General features: G+C 49.1%; 1 non-coding gene across 1 annotated transcript; it reads right to left on the bottom strand.

The window, feature by feature from the left end:
- Positions 1-332: 332 nt before the first annotated feature.
- Positions 333-457, bottom strand: LOC139266495 (U6atac minor spliceosomal RNA). Its single transcript, XR_011593738.1, has one exon. It is a non-coding gene; the product is annotated as a U6atac minor spliceosomal RNA (small nuclear RNA).
- Positions 458-11,712: the final 11,255 nt, after the last annotated feature.

The following is an 11,712-nucleotide window of genomic DNA, read 5'->3' as shown; positions in this document are numbered from 1 at the left end:
CAGTCTGGTGAACCTTCGCTGCACTCCCTCAATAGCAAGAACGTCCTTCCTCAGATTAGGAGACCAAAACTAAACACAATATTCCAGGTGAGGCCTCACCAAAGCCCTGTACAACTGCAGTAAGACTTCCCTGCTCCTATACTCACATCCCCTAGCTATGAAGGCCAACATGTCATTTACCTTCTTCACCGCCTGCTGTACCTGTATGCCGACTTTCAATGACTGATGAACCATGATACCCAGGTCTCGTTGCACCTCCCCTTTTCCTAATCTGCCACCATTCAGATAATATTCTGTCTTCGTGTTTTTGCCCCCAAAGTGGATAACCTCACATTTATCCACATTATACTGCCACTAAGATGGCAATGCCTTAACCATTTGTGTGTTGTAAGGCCACTAAGGGCCTCTTCCATCCTTATCAAGGGGAGTGCTAACCTTCTCTCCTTTCATACAACAGAAGGATAAGGGAAGGAAGGGGAGGGGGTGGGGAGGAGAAGGAGGAGGGGAAGGGGAGGGGGAGGGGAGGAGGAGGGGGAGATGGGAGGGGGTGGAGGCGATGAGGGGAAGGGGGATGTTGAGGGGGAGGGCGAGGTTGAGGGGGCGGGCGAGGTTAAGGGAAAGGGGATGTAATGTCTGTAGCTCCACACTGTGGACTCCTGTGGCACTGCAGCCAGTGCTGTTTATAATAAAAGGACCGGGTCACCTGACTGGTGACTCCTGGAAGATTCTGCCATCTTAAGGCTGTGTGTGCTGTGAGCTCCCTGAAAATATCACAACGGTGGCAAAGATGGGATTAAGCGGATAAAACAAAGCTGCAATTTTTGTTGGTGGAGGATTCAGCCAGCCGACAGAGGAACTTAGATAGCTTCTCTGTTTTGATTAACAGCTACAAATCTGAGGTAAATTAAAAGCACACGTGTTTGAACTGCCAGAGTCCAGATGGCCATGCCTATGGGGGTAATAGGGCATTTGGGAGAATTTCAACGCGACCGTGAAAGTTTCAGAGCGTATGTGGAGCGGCTAGAAATGTTTTTCACTGCAAATAATATCATCAAAGTCCCCGATGATGAAAACCATAACCGGGTGGTGTTGGAATGACAAAGGGTTATTTTCTTAACTGAAGCAAGGCCCGAAGTTTATGAAACCTTGAGAAATTTGCTTGTGCTTGACAAGCCAAAGGACACAAATCTTAAGCAGATAGTTAGACCAGCACTACAGCCCCAAGTCCTTTGAAATTGCTGAAAGTTATAGTTTCAGAATACGAGATCACTTAACCGAAGAAAATATCAGTGAGTACATTGTAGCATTAAAAAAGCTATCTGTTCACTGTAATTTTGGAAACTTTCAGGACGAGCATTGTGTGACCGCTTTGTTTGTGGGATGAAAAATGATGCGATCAGAAGAAAGTTATTGACAACGCCTAACTTGACTTTGGATTTAACTTGTCAGACAGCTATGTCAATGAACATGGCCAACCAATATTCCCGAGAATTTCATACTATTTTCAGTCGTCAGACAACCGAGGTGAATCGTCTGCAGGTTGGGCCACAAAGTCTCAGAAACTGGCAATGGTAACAGAGCATTGAAGTCCTGCTATCGGTGCATGGGACAACACATTGGTCAAAGTTGTCCATATGTGAAGGCAGAGTATTACTTCTGCAGGAAAACTGGGCATCTTGTGAAGGCATGCCGACTGAAGGGTAAACCAGCTTTCAAAGCTATGAGTAGAAATCCCCAGAGAGTACATAGCATGGAAGAAAAACAACAGGACGAGGAGATGTTAGAGCTAAACATCTCAGGAGCACGAGGTTAACTGACAGCAATTCAAAAAGTATCATAATCCACATAGATGTTGCAAGAACCAAGATACCCATGGAAATCGACACTAGTGCATCCGTGAGTGTAGTACCGGAGTTGTTATACCTCAATAAATTGCGTGATTTCCTAGTGGAGATATCCAAGATAGAGCTGTGAGGCTACTCGGGAGAGAACATTCCTGTGGTAGGTTGTATCACCATACTGGTGAAATACAAGGATCAATTTCAGAGCTTGCCTCTAATAGTAGTGAAAGGAGACAAGCCTGCCCTACTGGGAAGAAATTGGTTGAGATCACTGAAGCTGGAATGGAGTTAGATTTTCCGTGTTGAAACGAGATTTGCATCAACGGATGATGTCATCAAGAAGTATCCGAAGGTGTTCTGCGAAACGGGCAGACCGATCCAAGGCTTCAAGGTGAGTGTCAGGGTACAGAAGGACACTAGGTCAGTTTACTACAAGCCACGTTCCGTACCATATGCACTCAAGGAGAAAGTTGATCAAGAACTCAAAAGATTAGAGACTCAGAACATTATTTCTTTAAGATAGATCGATGTAATTGGGCTACACTCATTGTCCGAAGGTAAGGTAAGATTGTGTGGTGATTATAAAGTAACCGTAAACCAGGTCCTAGAGGGCAATGTCCCCAATACATTGCCGAATATAGAAGATTTGTTCACAACACTGACAGGTGGTCAGATCTTCTCAAAGTTGGATCTTACGAATGCCTCCTTACAGCTTGAACTAGATGAGGAGTCCAAGTCATGCTTGACTATAAATACTTATCTAGGCCTATATCAATTTAATCGGCTACCATATGGAGTGTCTTCCGCCCCTGCCATATTCCAAGGGGTGATGAACCAGATTTTGCAAGGTATTGAAGAGGTAGTATGTTATGTAGATGACATACTAACTTCAGCACCAAATAGGCAAATTCATAATAACATATTGAATGAAGTCCTCAAATGGCTAGACAAGCACAGAGTGTGAGTTATTTCAAAACTCAGTGGAGTACTTAGGGTACAGAGTAGACAAAGATGGTTTACATCCAACCAAGGGAAAGCTGGATGCAATCAGAAATGCACCCACTCCCAAGAATGTCACTGAACTGCGATCATTCTTGGGTCTTTTGAACTATTATGGGAAGTTCCTACCAAATTTGGCTGCAGTAGTTACATCCACTGAATGAACTATTGAAAAAACAGGTCCATTGGAAGTGGTCAGAAAAATGCGATGCAATATTCAAGGAGTGTAAAAGCAAATTGGTAGAGAGCACCATGTTAGTTCACTATGACGTACCTAAGGAGGTCAAGCCAGCATGTGATGCCTCTCCGTATGGAGTTGGGGCTGTGATCTCTCATGTATTACGTAGAGGGGAGGAGAGACCAATTGCTTTTGCTTCACGCAATCTCAGTGTCAGTGAGCGTAATTATGCACAAATTAAAAAGAGAAGTTTTAGCATTCATTTTTGGGGTCAAGAAGTTCCACAAATACTTGTGTGGTCGTAAGTTTACCATCGTTATGCATCATAAGCCCCTGACAGCAATCCTCCATCCAAAGTCCCCAGTTCCAACATTAGCTGCAGCCTGAATGCAGAGATGGGCTTTGATTTTGTCAGCATATACATATGATATTGAATACAGATGATCAGCTGATCACATTAATGCTGATGCTATGTCTAGATTGCCTTCCCCATCACAAGTTACACCTGATAGGGAAGAAGTGTTTTATTTTTCATACATTGATGAACTGCCAGTCACAGCTGAAGAGATTGGTAGAGCAACCAAACGCGACCCAGTGATGTCAAAGATGTATGAGTATATTGCAAATGGCTGGCCAAACCAGGTAACAGACACAATATTCATCCATTCTTCATTCATAGGAATAAATTATCAGTCAATAAAGATTGTATCATGTGGGTTATACCAAATAAATTCAGGTCAAAATTATTAGGAGACCTCCCTGACCAGCACCTGGGAATAAGCTTGACCAAGAGTTTTGCACGCAGTTACTTATGGTGGCCAGGTCTTGATAAAGATATTGAGTATATCATCAGTCAGTGTACGACATGTCAATCGGTAAGCAAGCAACCACCATTAGTACCATTACAGTCATGGAAATGGCCTCCCAGGGTGTGGCAAAGGCTACATATTGATTTTGCTGAGCTAGAAGGACAACGATTGTTCATTGTGATTGATAGCCATTCGAAGTAGGTCGAGGTGTTTCCAATGTGGAAAATAACAACAAGTAAAACATTAGACATTTTACAAAGATTAATTTCTTCATTTGGCCTCCCAGAAGAAGAAATTGCTTCTGATAATGGACCACAATTTCGTTCAGAAGAATTTGCATAGTTCATGAGCAAAAATGGTGTGAAACATACCAAGGTTCCACCATACCACCCTGCTTCAAATGGTGCAGCAGAGCGCACTGTACAAATTGTAAAATGTGCCCTCATCAAACAAATGTTGGCTCCAAATCCAAAGAAACAACAGTTGTCATTGGACCACAAATTGGCTAATTTCCTAGTTACATATCATAATACTCCTCATACAACTACTGGTAGAACACCAGCAGAGTTGTTTCTCAACCGATAGCCATGAACCAGATTCTTGTTGTTAAAACCAAATTTGGCACAGCCCGTAGAAGAGACACAATTAAGACAGAAAGAGAATCATGATAGAAGTAGACTAAAAGCGAGAAGTGTGAAATTAAATTAGAAGGTGAGAGTGAAGAACCATCACCATAAATGGTTAAAGTGGTTACTAGGAAGAGTGGTGAAGATATGTGGTCCTTGCACATATTTAGTCAAGATGTTTGATCATGGACAGGTTAGGTTTGTTCACATTGATCATATTTTACCTACAGACGTGTAAGTAGTTGAAGGTGGGGATTGATTCAATTATTTCTGACTCATCAGATAGTTTTGATACACCAGTAACATATCCTACATCCAAGAGAAAGTCAGAATTTAAGTCCGAGTCCGCGTCAGGCAAACAAACAGTCTAAAGTTAGAGAGAGTTCAAGTGGAAATCAAGGGCATCCCTTGGAGGAAAACTTTCCTCAGGATCAGCCTCGAATGAGTGTAAATTCAACACCATGTTTGGAAGGTTCTGTTCGAGAGTGAAGATATCCTCTTCGAAACAGAAAACAAGTGGTTAAACTTGATTTGTAAATATGGCAAAATAAGTCCATGTCTTTTGTTATGTATAACTATGCAAGTTATGTATGATGATTGCTTGTTATAATAACTTCTTCATTAAGGAGGGAGAAGTGTAATGTCTGTAGCTCCACACTGTGAACTCCCGTGGTACTGCAGCCAGTGCTGTTTATAATAAAGGGACCAGGTCACCTGACGAGTGACTTCTGGGAGATTGTGCTATCTTAAGGCTGTGTGTGCTGTGAGCTCCCTGAAAATATCACAGGGGAGGGGGATGGGGAGGGGGAGGGGAGGGGAGGAGATGGGAAGAGTGAGGAGGAGGGGGAGGGGGAGTGGAGGAGGAGGGGAGGGGTGAGGGGGAGGAGAAGGGGGAGGGAAGGAGGAGGGTGAGGGGGAGAAGAAGGAGGAGGGAAGAGGAGTGGGAGGGGGTGTGAGAGGGGGAGTAGGGAGAGGGAGAGGAGATGGGGAAGGGGGTGGGGTATAAGGAGGGGCATAAGGAGGGGGGGTTAGGGGGAGAAGGAGGGGAGGAGAAGGAGGGCAAGGGGAGGAGAATAAGGAGGGAAGGGGGGTGGGAGAGAGAGTGGGAGGGGCGGGGAGGGGGATGGGGAGGAGGATAAGGAGGGGGAGGAAAAGGAGGAGGGGGTGGAGTATATGGAGGGGTAGAGGGTGGCAGAGGGGGGAGGGGGAAGGGGAGGGGAGGGGGAAGGGGAGGTGGAAGGGGGAGAGGAAGGAGGAGAGGGAGGGGGAGGGGTGAGGGGAAGGAGGAGGGAAGGGGGAGGTAGAGGGAGAGGTAGAGGAGGTGGAGGAGGAGGGGGAGGGGGCAGGAGGAGAGGGACGGCGAGGAGGGTGAGGATGAGGGGGAAGGGGAGGGGATGAGGGCGAGGGGATGAGAAGGAGGAGTTGGATGGGGAGGGGGTGGGAGAACGGGAGGGAGAGGGAGAGGGGGATGGGGCAAGGAGGGGGAGGAGTTTGGGATGGTGAGGAGAAGGGGGAGGGGAAGGGAGTGGAGGAGGAGGGGGCAGGGGAGGAGAAGCGTGTGGGCGAGGGGGAAGGAAGGGGGAGTGGGGAGGGAGGAGGAAGGGGAGGGCAAAGAGGTGGTGGAAGGGTAGGGGGATAAGGAGGGACAGGGGAGGGGGAGGAGGAGGGGGAGGAGTGGGAGGGGGAGTGTGACCCACTGTCCAAACACACCCATATTGTGGCTACAAGAGCAGATCAGAGGCTGGGTATTCTGTGGCAAGTGTCTCACCTCCTGACTCCCCAAAGCCTTTCCACCATCTACAAGGCACAAGTCAGGAGTGTGATGGAATACTCCCCACTTGCCTGGATGAGTGCAGCTCCAACAACACTCAAGAAGCTCGACACCATCCAGGGCAAAGCAGCCCGCTTGATTGGCACCCCATCCACCACCTTCAACATTCACTCCCTCCACCGTCGGGCACCGTGGCTGCAGTGTGTACCATCTACAAGATGCACTGCAGCAACTCGCCGGGGCTTCTTCGGCAGGAACTCCCAAACCCGCGACCTCTACCACCCAGAAAGACAAGGGCAGCAGGTGCATGGGAACACCATCACCTCCAAGTTCCCCTCCAAGTCACACACCATCCTGACGTGGAAGTATATCGCCGTTCCTTCATTGTCGCTGGGTCAAAATCCTGCAACTCCCTCCCTAACAACCCTGTGGGAGCACCTTCACCACACGGACTGCAGCGGTTCAAGGCAGCGGCTCACCACCACCTTCTCAAGGGCAATTCGAGATGGGCAATAAATGCCGGCCTTGCTAACAACGCCCACATCCAAGGAATGGATCTTTAAAAAACACCTGCTGTCCCCGCTCACACCCACTGTGCCCGCTCACACCCGCTCACGCCCACGATGCCTGCTCACACCCACTGTGCCCGCTCACACCCACTGTGCCCGCTCACACCCACTGTGCCCACTCACGCCCACTGTGCCCGCTCACATCCACTGTGCCCATTCACACCCACTCACACCCGCTCACACCCACTGTGCCCGCTCACACCCACTGTGCCTGTTCACAACCACTCACACCCACTGTGCCCGCTCAGACGCACTGTGCCCGCTCACACCCACTATGCCTGCTCACACCAGCTTCCACCCACAGTGCCTGCTCACACCCACTGTGCCCGCTCACACCAGCTCCCATCCACAGTGCCCGCTCACACCCACTGTGCCTGCTCACACCCACTGTGCCCGTTCACACCCACTCACACCCACTCACACCCACTGTGCCCGCTCACACCCACTGTGCCCACTCACGGCCACTGTGTCCACTCACGCCCACTCACACCCACTGTGCCCACTCACACCCACTGTGCCCACTCACGCCCACTCACACCCACTCACAACCACTGTGCCCACTCACACTCAATGTGTCCACTCACGCCCGCTCACACCCGCTGTGTCCGCTCATGCCCGCTCACACCCACTGTGCCCGCGCACACCTACTCACACCCACTGTGCCCGCTCACACCCGCTCACACCGCTGTGCCCGCTCACGCCCGCTCACACCCACTGTGCCCGCTCACACCCACAGTGCCCGCCCACACCCACTCACACCACTGTGCCCACTCACACCCACTGTGCCCACTCACACCCGTTCACACCCGCTCACAATCACTGTGCCTGCTCACACATGCTCACACCCGCTCACACCCAGTGTCCACTCACACCCACTCACACACACTGTGCAGGCCCATGCCCGCTCGCACTCACTCATACCCACTGTGCCCGCTCGCACTCGTTCATATCCACTGTGTCCGCTCACACCAACTCACCACCCACTGTGCCTGCTCACAACCGTTCACACCCACTGTGCCCGCTCACACCCGCTCACACCCACTGTGCGTGCTCACACCCGCACACACCCACTGTGCGTGCTCACGTCCCCTCACACCCACTGTGCCTGCTGACACCCGCTCACACCCACTGTGCCCGCTCACACCCGCTCACACCCACTGTGCCTGCTCACAACTGCTCACACCCACTGTGCGTGCTCACACCCGCTCACACCCACTGTGCCTGCTCACATCCACTCACACCCACTGTGCCCACTCACACCCGCTCGCACCCACTGTGCCTGCTCACAACTGCTCACACCCACTGTGCCTGCTCACACCCGCTCACAGCCACTGTGCCTGCTCACAACCGCTCATACCCACTGTGCCTGCCCACACCCGCTCATACCCACTGTGCCCGCTCGCACCCACTCACACCCACTGTGCCTGCTCACACCCGCTCACACCCAATGTGCCTGCTCACAACCGCTCACACCCACTATGCCCGCTCACACCTGCTCACACCCACTGTGCCTGCTCACAACCGCTCATACCCACTGTGCCCGCTCACACCCGCTCACGCCCACTGTGCCCGCTCACGCCTGCTCACACCCACTGTGCCTGCTCACACCCGCTCCCATCCACTGTGCCCGCTCACACCCACTGTGGCCACTCACACCCACTGTGGCCGCTCACACCCACTCACACACACTGCCCGCTCACACCCACTCACACACACTGTTACCGCTCATGCCCACTCATTCCCACTATGGCCGCTCATACCCACTGCGCCCACTCACTCCCACTGTCCCCGCTCACACCCACTCAGACCCACTGTGCCCGCTCACACCCACTCACACCCACTGTGCCCACTCACTCCCATTGTGCCCGCTCACAACCACTGTGGCCGCTCACAACCACTGTGGCCGCTCACACCCACTGAGCCCACTCATTCCCACTGTCCCCGCTCACACCTGCTCAGACCCACTGTCCCCGCTCACACCCGCTCACACCCACTGTCCATGGTTACACCAGAGAATAGCCAGTTGGATAAAGCACTAGAAGGTGGTCAGTTCCTGGGAAACTCCACGATCAGAAGGAGGGGAGAAAAAAAGAATATTGAGAAATGAGAAATAGACCGAGCACACTAACACTGAGACACAATGCTGCGGATGGTGGTAATCTGAGATAAAAGCAGAAAATGCTAGAACTACTCAGCAGCAACCTTCCCTCTAATAGTGTTGTGTTGTGTTGTGCGGCCCCTATAGCTGCAGTTTTGCAGGTAAAAGCCGGTGAGCCGGATGCACGGGAGGATGAGCGTTCTGTGTGTCCACGCAGCGTAAAGGGAGTATTGCTCAGTGGGTCAGGCAACGTCTGTGGAGAGAGAATCAGAGTTAACGTTTCAGGCCTGTGACCCTTCATCAGATCTGCTGAGTGCTACCAGCATTTCTGTTTTTACTATGACAGCAAATATTGCTAATTTTACATTCTGGAAAGTCACTCTAAAATCTTACAGTTAATCCATTCAATCTTTCCATGTGTAAATCAGCCAGCAATGTAATTTTAATAATGAGCTGTCGCACATCAGTAAACAGTGATTAGAAGGTTTATATCAGTAATGTGCACCTATCTAATAATACAGGTAATTACTTAGACACGGAGATAAACAGGTACTCTAACACACAATTATAGATTGTTAATCATACTGTGAGTCAACACAGAAATATTTCAATTTGAATTAATTTTAGGTGAAGGGTTGCACGGAATTAAATACTTTCCATTTCATGCACACACGGTTCCATCAAACACTCACAGAGCAGGCACAGCACGGATTACAAACAGATTAAGCTCCCTCTGCACTGTCCCCCTCAAACACTCCCAGGGCAGGTACAGCACGGGTTAGATACAGAGTAAAGCTCCCTCTACACTGTCCCATCAAACACTCCCAGGGCAGGTACAGCATGGGTTAGATACAGAGTAAAGCTCCCTCTACACTGTCCCCATCAAACACTCCCAGGGCAGGTACAGCATGGGTTAGATACAGAGTAAAGCTCCCTCTACACTGTTAGAAACATAGAAACATAGAAAATAGGTACAGGAATAGGCCATCCGGCCCTTCGGGCTTGCACCACCATTCAATAAGATCATGGCTGATCATTCCTTCAGTACCCCGTTCCTGCTTTCTCTCTATACCCCTTGATCCCTTTAGCCACAAGGGCCATAGCTAACTCCCTCTTGAATATATCCAATGAACTGGCATCAACAACTCTGCGGTAAGGAATTCCAGAGGTTAACAACTCTCTGAGTGAAGAAGTTTCTCCTCATCTCAGTCCTAAATGGCTTGCCCCTTATCCTAAGACTATGTCCTCTGGTTCTGGACTTCCCCAACATCGGGAACATTCTTCCTGCATCTCACCTGTCCAGTCCTGTCAGAATTTTATATGTTTCTATGAGATCCCCTCTCATCCTTCTCAACTCCAGTGAATACAGGCCCAGTCGATCCAGTCTCTCCTCATATGTCAGTCCTGCCATCCCAGGAATCAGTCTGGTGAACCTTCGCTGCACTTCCTCAATAGCAAGAACGTCCTTCCTCAGATTAGGAGACCAAAACTGAACACAATATTCCAGGTGGGGCCTCACCAAGGCCCTGTACAACTGCAGTAAGACTTCCCTGCTCCTATACTCAACTCCCCTTGCTATGAAGGCCAACATACCATTTTCCTTCTTCACCGCCTGCTGTACCTGCATGCCAACCTTCAATGACTGATGAACCATGACACCCAGGTCTCGCTGCACCTCCCCTTTTCCTAATCTGCCGTCATTCAGATAATATTCTGCCTTTGTGTTTTTGCCCTCAAAGTGCATAACCTCACATTTATCCACATTATACTGCATCTGCCATGTATTTGCCCATTCGCCTAACTTGTCCAAATCACCCTGCAGCCTCTTAGCGTCCTCCTCACAGCTCACACTGCCACCCAGTTTAGTGTCATCTGCAAACTTGGAGATATTACACTCAATTCCATCATCCAAATCATTAATATATATTGTATAGAGCTGGGGTCCCAGCACTGAGCCCTGCGGCACTCCACTAGTCACTGCCTGCCATTCTGAAAAGGACCCGTTAATCCTGACTCTCTGCTTCCTGTCTGTCAATCAGTTCTCTATCCACATCAGTACATTACCCCCAATACTATGTGCTTTTATTTTGCACAATAATCTCTTGTGTGGGACCTAATCAAATGCCTTTTGAAAGTCCAAATATACCACATCCACTGGCTCTCCCCTGTCCACTCTACTAGTTACATCCTCAAAAAATTCCAGAAGATTTGTCAAGCATGATTTCTCCTTCATAAATCCATGCTGACTTGGACCAATTCTATCACTGCTTTCCAAATGTGCTGCTATTTCATCCTTAATGATTGATTCCAACATTTTCTCCACTACTGATGTCAGGCTAACTGGTCTACAATTAACCGTTTTCTTTCTCCCTCCTTTTTTAAAAAGTGGTGTTACATTAGCAACCCTCCAGTCCATAGGAACTGATCCAGAGTCGATAGACTGTTGGAAAATTATCACTAATGCATCCTTTATTTCCAGGCCCTGGGGATTTATCGGCCTTCAATTCCGTCAATTTCCCTAACACAATTTCCCGCCTAATAAGGATATCCTTCAGTTCCTCCTTCTCACTAGAACTTAGGACCCCTAGTACATCGGGAAGGTTATTTGTGTCTTCATTTGTGAAGACAGAACCAAAGTACTTGTTCAATTGGTCTGCCATTTCTTTGTTCCCCATTATAAATTCACCCGAATCCGACTGCAAGGGACCAACGTTTGTCTTCACTAATCTTTTTTTCTTGATATACCTATAGAAGCTTTTGCAGTCATTTTTTATATTTCCGGCAAGCTTCCTCTCGTACTCTATTTTCTCCCTCTTAATTA

This window comes from Pristiophorus japonicus, chromosome 6 (genome assembly GCF_044704955.1).
Source record: "Pristiophorus japonicus isolate sPriJap1 chromosome 6, sPriJap1.hap1, whole genome shotgun sequence".
Lineage (NCBI taxonomy): Eukaryota > Metazoa > Chordata > Chondrichthyes > Pristiophoridae > Pristiophorus > Pristiophorus japonicus.
The sequence above is the reverse complement of the archived record's forward strand: the minus strand, read 5'-3'. Positions and strand labels throughout refer to the sequence as shown.